This window comes from Neodiprion lecontei, chromosome 1, assembly GCF_021901455.1.
Source record: "Neodiprion lecontei isolate iyNeoLeco1 chromosome 1, iyNeoLeco1.1, whole genome shotgun sequence".
Lineage (NCBI taxonomy): Eukaryota > Metazoa > Arthropoda > Insecta > Hymenoptera > Diprionidae > Neodiprion > Neodiprion lecontei.
Window position 1 is genome coordinate 5,635,155 of NC_060260.1, and position 15,416 is coordinate 5,650,570.

General features: G+C 39.8%; 2 long non-coding RNA genes and 1 other non-coding gene across 3 annotated transcripts; 2 read left to right on the forward strand and 1 right to left on the reverse strand.

Annotated features, from left to right (window-relative positions):
- The first annotated feature begins 824 nt into the window (after positions 1-824).
- LOC124295406 lies at positions 825-1,789 on the forward strand. The gene is made up of 3 exons (XR_006905362.1): positions 825-987; positions 1,228-1,301; positions 1,757-1,789. It is a non-coding gene; the product is annotated as an uncharacterized LOC124295406 (long non-coding RNA).
- Positions 1,790-12,008: 10,219 nt separating this feature from the next.
- Positions 12,009-12,973, reverse strand: LOC124293298. Its single transcript, XR_006903218.1, has 3 exons — positions 12,811-12,973; positions 12,497-12,570; positions 12,009-12,041 (listed from the first exon to the last, which is right to left on the reverse strand). It is a non-coding gene; the product is annotated as an uncharacterized LOC124293298 (long non-coding RNA).
- Positions 12,974-15,064: 2,091 nt separating this feature from the next.
- Positions 15,065-15,136, forward strand: Trnam-cau. Its single transcript has one exon. It is a non-coding gene; the product is annotated as a tRNA-Met (tRNA).
- The last annotated feature ends 280 nt before the right edge of the window (positions 15,137-15,416 follow it).

Sequence of the window (15,416 nt, forward strand, 5' to 3'; positions counted from 1 at the left end):
CAGGAAAGATAACATGCGTATTTCTTGTCTGTAATGTGAAGACTAAAATCATTATACATCTTGTCATATCATAGATCATACATCATACATCATAAATGGTATTAAAATTCGAAACCAAAGTTTGAATGATCGGATGTTCAGAAAGTGGCGTCACCGAAATTTTTTTTTCTCTTGACGTCATCGATCTATAGTAATCAGCTAGTCGAATTCCTCAGTCTGGAAACAACCGCGCAGTAGAGCGGACGTTTGAAAATCGCGCTCCGCGGATTGCGAGTACCGGGTTCTCTACCACCTGGATCCTGCGCTCTAGGTTCGCTTCTTGGTGCACCTCGAATTCCAGGACAAGCGCTCCGTAGTTTCTAGGCTCCAGGTCCTCTACCTGATGAAACTCGACTTTTAGGTGAGCGCTCCGTAGTTTCGGCGCTCCAGGTCCGCTACCTGGTGAAACTCGACTTCCAGGACAAGGTGGAAGAGAAGGATTTCTACACAGTGAGTATATTTTTATAATATTTGAAGGCAATTGTAATTATATTGTATCTAACATTATTTTAACTCCTCATGTATACAATAAATTATTTCAATTGATTTTTCGTGCAAGCCCAAATTCAGAAGCTATCAATGCGTTTGCAAAATTTCTAATTTTTCATAATTTTCCTACGATCTTCTTGGTGAAATCTGTCAAAGAAAAAATTATATTAATCCTTCAGCAGTATTCTTCATGTGTTCTAATACTGAAAATATTCTTTAGTATTCGAGATGGTATTATATAGCTATAAATGCGCTAATGAAATTTATTATATTGGATGAATTGATTGATTATACTAATCCTTACACAATATTTTCGATATGTTCTTATACTGAAAATATTTATGACTATTGAAGGTACAACCCAAGGTGGTTATCGGTGGTCGTTGGAGGTGGTCGGAGGTGGACGAGGAGGAGGACGAGGAAGACTAGGAGAAGAAGGTGGCTGAGGATTTGTGCTCGGTGAGTAAAACACTTTTATAACATTTGATGGCAATTGCAATTATATTTCATCTCAAATATTTCAAACTTGTCATGTTTACATTAAATTATTTAAATTCATTTTCCGCGCAAGCACAAATTCGGTAGATATAAATGCGCTAATAAAATTTATTATATAATTGATTAGTTAATTAATTACATCATTCTTTACACAATATTTTTAATGTGTTCCTATACTGAGAATATTTATTACTATTCCAGGTATAACCCGAGGTGGTTGGCGGTGGTTGGCGGTGGTCGAGCTGGACGGGGTGGAGGACAAGGATTCGTGCTTGGTGAGTTTAACATTTTTACAATATTTGATGAAGTAGAATCAGCATCAGGAGTAGGATCAGGGGAAGATGTAGAAATAGGAGTAGAAGTAGGAGTAGTGGTAGGAATGGGACTCGGAGTAGGAGTATGAGTAGAAGTAGGAATAGTAGGAGTTGGAGTGGGATTAGGAGTAGGAGTAGGAGTAGTCGGAGTAGGAATAGGAGTAGTCGTCGTAGTAGGAGTAGGAGCAGAAGTAGGTAGGGCGGGGTGGGTCGTGAGAGGGGAGGGGAGGGGTGGGAAGGGGATATTATCATATCAAGTTATCAGTAATAAGCAATTGCGGGTAAAATATTAGCTTACTTTTGTGAGTATTTATGAATATAGCCTCTATGAATATTCATTGTTGGTGTGTAAGGTCTGGAAACGTACCTACTTTCTGTAAGAGATGTTGAAGATTTTCAACATAATTATGTTTCAGTTCTGTGCCCCACCTAGTGATCCACTAGTACATATCCTCCGACGTGACATCGCTGTGCTACGTATAAAGAAGAAAAGATTTATTAAGATGCAAATCGCTCCTCTCTTCTTGTCATTGTGCTTTCAGCCATTGTTATGCTGTGTGTTTAAAATTTAGGACAGTATATAATATAGAATAACAGGTACAGCTACGAATATAGCACTACAATAAATCTTATAGAAATGAGCTCTTATTGAGATTTCTCTGTATTTATAACTCGACGCGAGAAGGCAAAAATCAATGTAATGCCATCTGTAAGGTAATTGGACTCGTATTTGCACTACGAGAACTCGTTGGGCATTTTGCGGTGAAGTTTGAAAAATTGTTGTACAAGACATTAAATAACTATAAAAATGGATAAAAAATATTATCCCCAATTGTGAATGTAGCTAATACAGCTTTAACCGTATATTGATTATGTTAATGATCTATTGTTACAAGATCGGAATTAGATAAGCTCTCTAAATACTTTTGTCTAGTCTATTAATTTATATCATGTATATGTAAATGTATATTTCTTCAGTTTATACAATCACTGCACTAGGATTACCCTTGCCACGTTTTATGGTGCGCTTGTGTAATTTGTATATTATTAACCTTACGTTTTACTCTATTTGCGACAAGTTGTGAGTGTTTCTAATTTCTTGGCAATTATTTATGTACATGTATGTGTATATATGTATATCTATACATATGCATGTGTATATACATATATACACATGTTTAAAACTAGATTTTTACAATAAACACAGAGGTTTTAGTATATTCACATACGGATTTCTGTGTATAGGTATACTTGAACTAAAATATCCTTAACTCTAATACGGAGTTCTTCGTAATTCGCATTTGTTCTTGTAACCCAATGTCCTACATACGATAGCAAAAATCGAGATCCAACTTAACTGAGTCTCAAAGCCCTGTTGACATAAAAGCAGCTATTTGATAGAAATTATAGTTTATAGTTTACACAGCCTATTGCGTGATATTTCATCATAAATACATATGTTTCAATGTATTTAGGAATAATTTATCAAATGTACAGAGGTCATGTGCAAATAATAAATGAATTCGACCGCAGTTTTATGTATTCATTAGAGCTTTAACAATAAATTTAAGCTTTGTTACTTCTTTTATTTTATTATGGATAATCAGAAACATTTCCGACTATTCGTGCTGTGGAAGCATGGGGATTAAACCAAATGTAGCAAAAGATTAGAAACAGTGTATGTAGAGTACGGGTATTTTTCTAATAATGCAAACACGTGCCGCTAGCTTAGTTTTGACATATCTAGAATACCACGCCTTGCGAATTAGCTTTCCAGACAGAGATGAATGATGAATTTTAAGGACTGCATTATCGTTGTTGAATACTCTATGCCTCGTGGGAAACGAAAATCTGTAACGATAAAATTGATGCACCGGATCATCGTCGACTTTAACTTTTGAAATGTCCTACCATTTTCGAACACCTCCTACCTCCCCCTGCCACCTCCGACCATCAATGGCCACTTTCGACCACCCCCTATCACCTTCTGCCAGCGCCGACCACCTCCTACCATTTCCGAACACCTCCAACCATCCTATTTACCTATATTACTAGATTAGCTATGATATGAAAAGAGAAGAATTATTCATTTCGAAATGGGATTCTATTCGACACGCGCTCGATGTATCCCATAACACTAATATTCAAAATTATTCCAACAACTTTTCATTTGCTCTCTCGATCTTGAATTTTCATAGGCATAGAATCGAAACGCTGTTTTAGCTGGTCGCAAGTGAAGTATCTGCGTTGGGTGGAGGAGCAGAATTGTTTTTCGTAAAGTATTCGGATGGAAAAAAATTCAGATTAACTGTAATACATCACGGATGCGCTAATTTTGAACGAGACGAAATGGATGCTTCGTATATGAGACAGTATTTAAAGCTGCGTAGTGATTTAAAGACCTAAAAAGGTGATAGGGAGAGAAAGAACGAAGCTTCTTAACACTTCGAGTGTATTTTAACACACATTTGAAAGATACGAGCAAAATTTTTCATCATCCAACTGTCGCAGAACGGCAGCGTTATTAGCCGACCCGTTCACTGAAGAATATATCTTCAGTCAACGGCTGACCATCGAAGGGCCTGGCCGCTTGAGTCTGGAATCGGCAGGAGAGATAAAGTGCGTATTTCTTGTATGAAATGTGAAAACTAAAATAATTATACATCATATCATATCATCGTACATCATACATCATATATCATACATCATACATCATACATCATACATCATACATCATACATCACACATCATCATACAGAGTATTAAAGGTCGAAACCAAAGTTTGGATGTCGGATGTCCAGAAAGTGACGTCACCAATTCAAAATCAGCTAGCCGAATTCCTCAGTCTGGAACGAACCGCGCAGTAGAGCGGACGGATGAGAGTCGCGCTCCGCAAATTTCGAGTACCGGGTTCTCAACTTCCCGGATCCCGCGCTTCGGGTCCGCTACGTATTTCGAGTACCGGGTTCTCAACCTCCCGGATCCCGCGCTTCGGGTCAGCTACGCGGTGAAACACGACTTCCAGGACACGCGCTCCGTAATTTCTTTACTCCAGGTCCGCTACCTGGTAAAACACGACTTTCAGGACACGCGCTCCGTAATTTCTTTACTCCAGGTCCGCTACCTGGTAAAACACGACTTTCAGGACACGCGCTCCGTAATTTCTTTACTCCAGGTCCGCTACCTGGTAAAACACGACTTTCAGGACACGCGCTCCGTAATTTCTTTACTCCAGGTCCGCTACCTGGTAAAACACGACTTTCAGGACACGCGCTCCGTAGTTTTTGCGCTCAAGGTCCACTACTTGCAGAAACTCGACTTCCAGAACAAGCGCTCCGCAGTTTTGGCTGTCCAGGTACTTGACCTGATGACTTTTGACCTTCGGGAGTAATTTTGCGTAGTTCCGGCTGTACAGGTTCGCGACCTCGTGACTTTTGACCAAGCACTGTGTAGTTTCTGCGCGGGTCCGCTACGCGGTGAAACTCGACTTCCAGGATAAGCGCTCCGTGGTTCCTGATTCATGTTTACAATAAATTATTTCAATTCGTTTTTCGCGCAAGCCGAAATTCAGCAGCTGTCAGTCCGCTAATAAAATTTCTCGACTTCCAGGATAAGCGCTCCGTGGTTCCTGGTTCATGTTTACAATAAATTATTTCAATTCGTTTTTCGCGCAAGCCGAAATTCAGCAGCTGTCAGTCCGCTAATAAAATTTCTCGACTTCCAGGATAAGCGCTCCGTGGTTCCTGGTTCATGTTTACAATAAATTATTTCAATTCGTTTTTCGCGCAAGCCGAAATTCAGCAGCTGTCAGTCCGCTAATAAAATTTCTCGACTTCCAGGATAAGCGCTCCGTGGTTCCTGGTTCATGTTTACAATAAATTATTTCAATTCGTTTTTCGCGCAAGCCGAAATTCAGCAGCTGTCAGTCCGCTAATAAAATTTCTCGACTTCCAGGATAAGCGCTCCGTGGTTCCTGGTTCATGTTTACAATAAATTATTTCAATTCGTTTTTCGCGCAAGCCGAAATTCAGCAGCTGTCAGTCCGCTAATAAAATTTCTCGACTTCCAGGATAAGCGCTCCGTGGTTCCTGATTCATGTTTACAATAAATTATTTCAATTCGTTTTTCGCGCAAGCCGAAATTCAGCAGCTGTCAGTCCGCTAATAAAATTTCTCGACTTCCAGGATAAGCGCTCCGTGGTTCCTGGTTCATGTTTACAATAAATTATTTCAATTCGTTTTTCGCGCAAGCCGAAATTCAGCAGCTGTCAGTCCGCTAATAAAATTTCTCGACTTCCAGGATAAGCGCTCCGTGGTTCCTGGTTCATGTTTACAATAAATTATTTCAATTCGTTTTTCGCGCAAGCCGAAATTCAGCAGCTGTCAGTCCGCTAATAAAATTTCTATTACTTTATAATCTTCTCATAATCTTCTTGGTAAATACGTCGATAAAAAAATTATATTAAACCTTACACTTGAAGGTGTTCGGAGTTGGACGAGGAGGAGGACGAGGAAGATAAGGAGATGAAGGTGGACGAGGACTTGTGCTCGGTGAGTAAAACACTTTTATAATATTTGATGGAAATTGTAATTATATTTGATCCAAAATATTTCAAACTAGTCATGTTTACATTAAATTATTTCAATTCATTTTTCGCGCAAGCACATATTCAGTAGCTGTGAATAAGCTTATACAATTTATTATATTATTGAACAATTAATTAATTATATCAATCCTTATACAATATTTTTGATGTGTTCCTATACTGAAAATATTTACATTAAATTATTTCAATTCATTTTTCGCGCAAGCACATATTCAGTAGCTGTGAATAAGCTTATACAATTTATTATATTATTGAACAATTAATTAATTATATCAATCCTTATACAATATTTTTGATGTGTTCCTATACTGAAAATATTTACATTAAATTATTTCAATTCATTTTTCGCGCAAGCACATATTCAGTAGCTGTGAATAAGCTTATACAATTTATTATATTATTGAACAATTAATTAATTATATCAATCCTTATACAATATTTTTGATGTGTTCCTATACTGAAAATATTTACATTAAATTATTTCAATTCATTTTTCGCGCAAGCACATATTCAGTAGCTCTGAATAAGCTTATACAATTTATTCTACTATCAATTGATTAATTAATTATATTAATCCTTACACAATATTTTTGATGTGTTCTTATACTGAAAATATTTATTACTATTCCAGGTATAACCCGAGGTGGTTGGCGGTGGTTGGAGGTGGTCGGAGGTGGACGAGGTGGACCAGGAGGAGGACGAGGACCAGGAGGCGGACGAGGTGGACGAGGAGGAGGCGGCGTGGGTCGTGGGAGAGGAGGGGTGGGGGAAGGGGAAGGGGGAGGGGCGGGGTGGGGCGGGAAGGGGGCGGGGGGGAGGGGGAAGGGGGGAGGGGAGGGGGGGAGGGGAAGGGGGAGGGGAAGGGGGGAGGGGGAGGGGGAGGGGGAGGGCGGGAGGGAGGGCGGGAGGGCGGGAGGGCGGGAGGGAAGGGCGGGAGGGAGGGAGGGAAGGGCGGGAGGGCCGGGGGGGGCGGTTCTGCTCTATTAACTTCAACGGGTTCGCACTGACATCCGCCCCCCCCCCGGCCCTCCCGCCCTTCCCTCCCTCCCTCCCGCCCTTCCCTCCCGCCCTCCCGCCCTCCCGCCCTCCCCCTCCCCTCCCCCTCCCCCTCCCCTCCCCTCCCCACCCCCTCCCCCCTCCCCCTCCCCCTCCCCCTCCCCCTCCCCCTTCCCCCTCCCCTCCCCCTTCCCCCTCCCCCCCCTCCCCCTTCCCACCCCACCCCACCCCTCCCCCTTCCCCTTCCCCCACCCCCTTCCCCGCCCACCTCTGCCCCTTCCCTTCCCCTCCCCCGCCCCTCCTCTCCCACGACCCACGCCGCCTCCTCCTCGTCCACCTCGTCCGCCTCCTGGTCCTCGTCCTCCTCCTGGTCCACCTCGTCCACCTCCGACCACCTCCAACCACCGCCAACCACCTCGGGTTATACCTGGAATAGTAATAAATATTTTCAGTATAAGAACACATCAAAAATATTGTGTAAGGATTAATATAATTAATTAATCAATTGATAGTAGAATAAATTGTATAAGCTTATTCAGAGCTACTGAATATGTGCTTGCGCGAAAAATGAATTGAAATAATTTAATGTAAATATTTTCAGTATAGGAACACATCAAAAATATTGTATAAGGATTGATATAATTAATTAATTGTTCAATAATATAATAAATTGTATAAGCTTATTCACAGCTACTGAATATGTGCTTGCGCGAAAAATGAATTGAAATAATTTAATGTAAATATTTTCAGTATAGGAACACATCAAAAATATTGTATAAGGATTGATATAATTAATTAATTGTTCAATAATATAATAAATTGTATAAGCTTATTCACAGCTACTGAATATGTGCTTGCGCGAAAAATGAATTGAAATAATTTAATGTAAACATGACTAGTTTGAAATATTTTGGATCAAATATAATTACAATTTCCATCAAATATTATAAAAGTGTTTTACTCACCGAGCACAAGTCCTCGTCCACCTTCATCTCCTTATCTTCCTCGTCCTCCTCCTCGTCCAACTCCGAACACCTTCAAGTGTAAGGTTTAATATAATTTTTTTATCGACGTATTTACCAAGAAGATTATGAGAAGATTATAAAGTAATAGAAATTTTATTAGCGGACTGACAGCTGCTGAATTTCGGCTTGCGCGAAAAACGAATTGAAATAATTTATTGTAAACATGAACCAGGAACCACGGAGCGCTTATCCTGGAAGTCGAGAAATTTTATTAGCGGACTGACAGCTGCTGAATTTCGGCTTGCGCGAAAAACGAATTGAAATAATTTATTGTAAACATGAACCAGGAACCACGGAGCGCTTATCCTGGAAGTCGAGAAATTTTATTAGCGGACTGACAGCTGCTGAATTTCGGCTTGCGCGAAAAACGAATTGAAATAATTTATTGTAAACATGAATCAGGAACCACGGAGCGCTTATCCTGGAAGTCGAGAAATTTTATTAGCGGACTGACAGCTGCTGAATTTCGGCTTGCGCGAAAAACGAATTGAAATAATTTATTGTAAACATGAACCAGGAACCACGGAGCGCTTATCCTGGAAGTCGAGAAATTTTATTAGCGGACTGACAGCTGCTGAATTTCGGCTTGCGCGAAAAACGAATTGAAATAATTTATTGTAAACATGAACCAGGAACCACGGAGCGCTTATCCTGGAAGTCGAGAAATTTTATTAGCGGACTGACAGCTGCTGAATTTCGGCTTGCGCGAAAAACGAATTGAAATAATTTATTGTAAACATGAACCAGGAACCACGGAGCGCTTATCCTGGAAGTCGAGAAATTTTATTAGCGGACTGACAGCTGCTGAATTTCGGCTTGCGCGAAAAACGAATTGAAATAATTTATTGTAAACATGAACCAGGAACCACGGAGCGCTTATCCTGGAAGTCGAGAAATTTTATTAGCGGACTGACAGCTGCTGAATTTCGGCTTGCGCGAAAAACGAATTGAAATAATTTATTGTAAACATGAATCAGGAACCACGGAGCGCTTATCCTGGAAGTCGAGTTTCACCGCGTAGCGGACCCGCGCAGAAACTACACAGTGCTTGGTCAAAAGTCACGAGGTCGCGAACCTGTACAGCCGGAACTACGCAAAATTACTCCCGAAGGTCAAAAGTCATCAGGTCAAGTACCTGGACAGCCAAAACTGCGGAGCGCTTGTTCTGGAAGTCGAGTTTCTGCAAGTAGTGGACCTTGAGCGCAAAAACTACGGAGCGCGTGTCCTGAAAGTCGTGTTTTACCAGGTAGCGGACCTGGAGTAAAGAAATTACGGAGCGCGTGTCCTGAAAGTCGTGTTTTACCAGGTAGCGGACCTGGAGTAAAGAAATTACGGAGCGCGTGTCCTGAAAGTCGTGTTTTACCAGGTAGCGGACCTGGAGTAAAGAAATTACGGAGCGCGTGTCCTGAAAGTCGTGTTTTACCAGGTAGCGGACCTGGAGTAAAGAAATTACGGAGCGCGTGTCCTGGAAGTCGTGTTTCACCGCGTAGCTGACCCGAAGCGCGGGATCCGGGAGGTTGAGAACCCGGTACTCGAAATACGTAGCGGACCCGAAGCGCGGGATCCGGGAAGTTGAGAACCCGGTACTCGAAATTTGCGGAGCGCGACTCTCATCCGTCCGCTCTACTGCGCGGTTCGTTCCAGACTGAGGAATTCGGCTAGCTGATTTTGAATTGGTGACGTCACTTTCTGGACATCCGACATCCAAACTTTGGTTTCGACCTTTAATACTCTGTATGATGATGTGTGATGTATGATGTATGATGTATGATGTATGATGTATGATGTATGATATATGATGTATGATGTACGATGATATGATATGATGTATAATTATTTTAGTTTTCACATTTCATACAAGAAATACGCACTTTATCTCTCCTGCCGATTCCAGACTCAAGCGGCCAGGCCCTTCGATGGTCAGCCGTTGACTGAAGATATATTCTTCAGTGAACGGGTCGGCTAATAACGCTGCCGTTCTGCGACAGTTGGATGATGAAAAATTTTGCTCGTATCTTTCAAATGTGTGTTAAAATACACTCGAAGTGTTAAGAAGCTTCGTTCTTTCTCTCCCTATCACCTTTTTAGGTCTTTAAATCACTACGCAGCTTTAAATACTGTCTCATATACGAAGCATCCATTTCGTCTCGTTCAAAATTAGCGCATCCGTGATGTATTACAGTTAATCTGAATTTTTTTCCATCCGAATACTTTACGAAAAACAATTCTGCTCCTCCACCCAACGCAGATACTTCACTTGCGACCAGCTAAAACAGCGTTTCGATTCTATGCCTATGAAAATTCAAGATCGAGAGAGCAAATGAAAAGTTGTTGGAATAATTTTGAATATTAGTGTTATGGGATACATCGAGCGCGTGTCGAATAGAATCCCATTTCGAAATGAATAATTCTTCTCTTTTCATATCATAGCTAATCTAGTAATATAGGTAAATAGGATGGTTGGAGGTGTTCGGAAATGGTAGGAGGTGGTCGGCGCTGGCAGAAGGTGATAGGGGGTGGTCGAAAGTGGCCATTGATGGTCGGAGGTGGCAGGGGGAGGTAGGAGGTGTTCGAAAATGGTAGGACATTTCAAAAGTTAAAGTCGACGATGATCCGGTGCATCAATTTTATCGTTACAGATTTTCGTTTCCCACGAGGCATAGAGTATTCAACAACGATAATGCAGTCCTTAAAATTCATCATTCATCTCTGTCTGGAAAGCTAATTCGCAAGGCGTGGTATTCTAGATATGTCAAAACTAAGCTAGCGGCACGTGTTTGCATTATTAGAAAAATACCCGTACTCTACATACACTGTTTCTAATCTTTTGCTACATTTGGTTTAATCCCCATGCTTCCACAGCACGAATAGTCGGAAATGTTTCTGATTATCCATAATAAAATAAAAGAAGTAACAAAGCTTAAATTTATTGTTAAAGCTCTAATGAATACATAAAACTGCGGTCGAATTCATTTATTATTTGCACATGACCTCTGTACATTTGATAAATTATTCCTAAATACATTGAAACATATGTATTTATGATGAAATATCACGCAATAGGCTGTGTAAACTATAAACTATAATTTCTATCAAATAGCTGCTTTTATGTCAACAGGGCTTTGAGACTCAGTTAAGTTGGATCTCGATTTTTGCTATCGTATGTAGGACATTGGGTTACAAGAACAAATGCGAATTACGAAGAACTCCGTATTAGAGTTAAGGATATTTTAGTTCAAGTATACCTATACACAGAAATCCGTATGTGAATATACTAAAACCTCTGTGTTTATTGTAAAAATCTAGTTTTAAACATGTGTATATATGTATATACACATGCATATGTATAGATATACATATATACACATACATGTACATAAATAATTGCCAAGAAATTAGAAACACTCACAACTTGTCGCAAATAGAGTAAAACGTAAGGTTAATAATATACAAATTACACAAGCGCACCATAAAACGTGGCAAGGGTAATCCTAGTGCAGTGATTGTATAAACTGAAGAAATATACATTTACATATACATGATATAAATTAATAGACTAGACAAAAGTATTTAGAGAGCTTATCTAATTCCGATCTTGTAACAATAGATCATTAACATAATCAATATACGGTTAAAGCTGTATTAGCTACATTCACAATTGGGGATAATATTTTTTATCCATTTTTATAGTTATTTAATGTCTTGTACAACAATTTTTCAAACTTCACCGCAAAATGCCCAACGAGTTCTCGTAGTGCAAATACGAGTCCAATTACCTTACAGATGGCATTACATTGATTTTTGCCTTCTCGCGTCGAGTTATAAATACAGAGAAATCTCAATAAGAGCTCATTTCTATAAGATTTATTGTAGTGCTATATTCGTAGCTGTACCTGTTATTCTATATTATATACTGTCCTAAATTTTAAACACACAGCATAACAATGGCTGAAAGCACAATGACAAGAAGAGAGGAGCGATTTGCATCTTAATAAATCTTTTCTTCTTTATACGTAGCACAGCGATGTCACGTCGGAGGATATGTACTAGTGGATCACTAGGTGGGGCACAGAACTGAAACATAATTATGTTGAAAATCTTCAACATCTCTTACAGAAAGTAGGTACGTTTCCAGACCTTACACACCAACAATGAATATTCATAGAGGCTATATTCATAAATACTCACAAAAGTAAGCTAATATTTTACCCGCAATTGCTTATTACTGATAACTTGATATGATAATATCCCCTTCCCACCCCTCCCCTCCCCTCTCACGACCCACCCCGCCCTACCTACTTCTGCTCCTACTCCTACTACGACGACTACTCCTATTCCTACTCCGACTACTCCTACTCCTACTCCTAATCCCACTCCAACTCCTACTATTCCTACTTCTACTCATACTCCTACTCCGAGTCCCATTCCTACCACTACTCCTACTTCTACTCCTATTTCTACATCTTCCCCTGATCCTACTCCTGATGCTGATTCTACTTCATCAAATATTGTAAAAATGTTAAACTCACCAAGCACGAATCCTTGTCCTCCACCCCGTCCAGCTCGACCACCGCCAACCACCGCCAACCACCTCGGGTTATACCTGGAATAGTAATAAATATTCTCAGTATAGGAACACATTAAAAATATTGTGTAAAGAATGATGTAATTAATTAACTAATCAATTATATAATAAATTTTATTAGCGCATTTATATCTACCGAATTTGTGCTTGCGCGGAAAATGAATTTAAATAATTTAATGTAAACATGACAAGTTTGAAATATTTGAGATGAAATATAATTGCAATTGCCATCAAATGTTATAAAAGTGTTTTACTCACCGAGCACAAATCCTCAGCCACCTTCTTCTCCTAGTCTTCCTCGTCCTCCTCCTCGTCCACCTCCGACCACCTCCAACGACCACCGATAACCACCTTGGGTTGTACCTTCAATAGTCATAAATATTTTCAGTATAAGAACATATCGAAAATATTGTGTAAGGATTAGTATAATCAATCAATTCATCCAATATAATAAATTTCATTAGCGCATTTATAGCTATATAATACCATCTCGAATACTAAAGAATATTTTCAGTATTAGAACACATGAAGAATACTGCTGAAGGATTAATATAATTTTTTCTTTGACAGATTTCACCAAGAAGATCGTAGGAAAATTATGAAAAATTAGAAATTTTGCAAACGCATTGATAGCTTCTGAATTTGGGCTTGCACGAAAAATCAATTGAAATAATTTATTGTATACATGAGGAGTTAAAATAATGTTAGATACAATATAATTACAATTGCCTTCAAATATTATAAAAATATACTCACTGTGTAGAAATCCTTCTCTTCCACCTTGTCCTGGAAGTCGAGTTTCACCAGGTAGCGGACCTGGAGCGCCGAAACTACGGAGCGCTCACCTAAAAGTCGAGTTTCATCAGGTAGAGGACCTGGAGCCTAGAAACTACGGAGCGCTTGTCCTGGAATTCGAGGTGCACCAAGAAGCGAACCTAGAGCGCAGGATCCAGGTGGTAGAGAACCCGGTACTCGCAATCCGCGGAGCGCGATTTTCAAACGTCCGCTCTACTGCGCGGTTGTTTCCAGACTGAGGAATTCGACTAGCTGATTACTATAGATCGATGACGTCAAGAGAAAAAAAAATTTCGGTGACGCCACTTTCTGAACATCCGATCATTCAAACTTTGGTTTCGAATTTTAATACCATTTATGATGTATGATGTATGATCTATGATATGACAAGATGTATAATGATTTTAGTCTTCACATTACAGACAAGAAATACGCATGTTATCTTTCCTGCCGATTCCAGCGGCTTGGCCCTTCGATGGTCAGCCTTTGACTAAAGACATATTCTTCAGTCAACGGGTCAGCTAATAACGCTGCCGTTCTACTACAGTCGGATGATAAAAATTTTTGCTCTTACCTTTCAAATGTGTGTTAAAATACACTAGAAGATTTAAGAAGCTTCGTTCTTTCTCTCTTTATCAAAAAAAAAAAAAAGAAATCGCCGACAATCACCTTTTTAGGTATTTGAATCATGCCACTGCGTTAAATACTGTCTCATATACGGAGCATGCATTTTATCCCGATCAAAATTGGCGCATACGTGATGTATCACAGTGGCTCTGAATTTTTTTCCATACGACCACTTTTTGAAAACAATTCTGCTGCTCTACCCAACGTAGATACTTTACTCGCCACTGGCTAAAACAGCGTTTCGATTCTATGCCTAGGAAAATTCAGGAGCGAGAGAGCAAATGAAAAGTTGGAATAATTATGAACAATAATGTTATGGAATACATCGAGCGCGTGTCGAATAGAATCCCATTTTGAAATGAAAGATTCTTCGATTTTCATATTATAGCCGTATTATTGTAAAAAATCCAGTTTATCCCCGGGAAAATTATGAAATGTTTAGTTTCGATGATCGCAGCGCATTGAGACTGTGGCCAATCGATTCCTCTCGCAAAATTACGTCGGTGTAGTGCACCAAATAATTCATTCTACTTTCATCTAAAATGTAATACGTTCTAATTCAAAAAAACGAAGCACCTAGTCTGTGATCTGAATGTTTGTTCATGAAAGATCATGATATAGATATATGTTATGCGAATTTTTTGTGATACGATTGGATCATGTTAAGTTATAGAACGCATACGACCCCGACAATAGGCATATTTTCTGTGAATAGTTGTACCTGGCGGCAAGTTTTTGCGCGAGAGGTAACTTTGGGGGATTCGAATAATACAACACAATTACAACTACCCATATTTTTTCCTGCCTTCTTTCTAAAATACATCGTGTAATATCCGTTAACAACTCATAAGTAGTTGCAGTATAGTGGAGTTTCGGTAGTCTATGATTTATGGTAGATTAGTTTCGGCAAAGGACAGTCTTCGGCCCGCCATTTCACAGGTGCACATATTTGTATTTAAATTAGCCTATTAGGAGCCTCGCTTCACTAGATTTTGAGCAAATGAAGTTCAGACGCAATTATTCCGCGTAACTCAAACATGTGTTAAATATTCAATGTTGAGATACCATCAGGATTACTGTAGACGTAAAGAGCAGAGTGGCGCAGTGGAAGCGTGCTGGGCCCATAACCCAGAGGTCCGTGGATCGAAACCACGCTCTGCTAGGAATTTTTGTTTTTATTGACGAACAAAACATCAACCAACCGCGAGTCAAACATTTATCAGAGAAACACTGCGTGTACTTATTGTATTTTGGAAATCTTCTGCACACATACAGTTGCAAGCAGTACGTGATAATCTTGCTGCAATCTGTATTTAATCGCCTTAATCAACACTGTGTTTTTGCATTCAGTCCGAAACAAATCATCCATAATACGTATACATACCCATTCGTACTTGACAAAATTGGGATATCTCATACGGTTTCCATACCTGTAAAGTAAA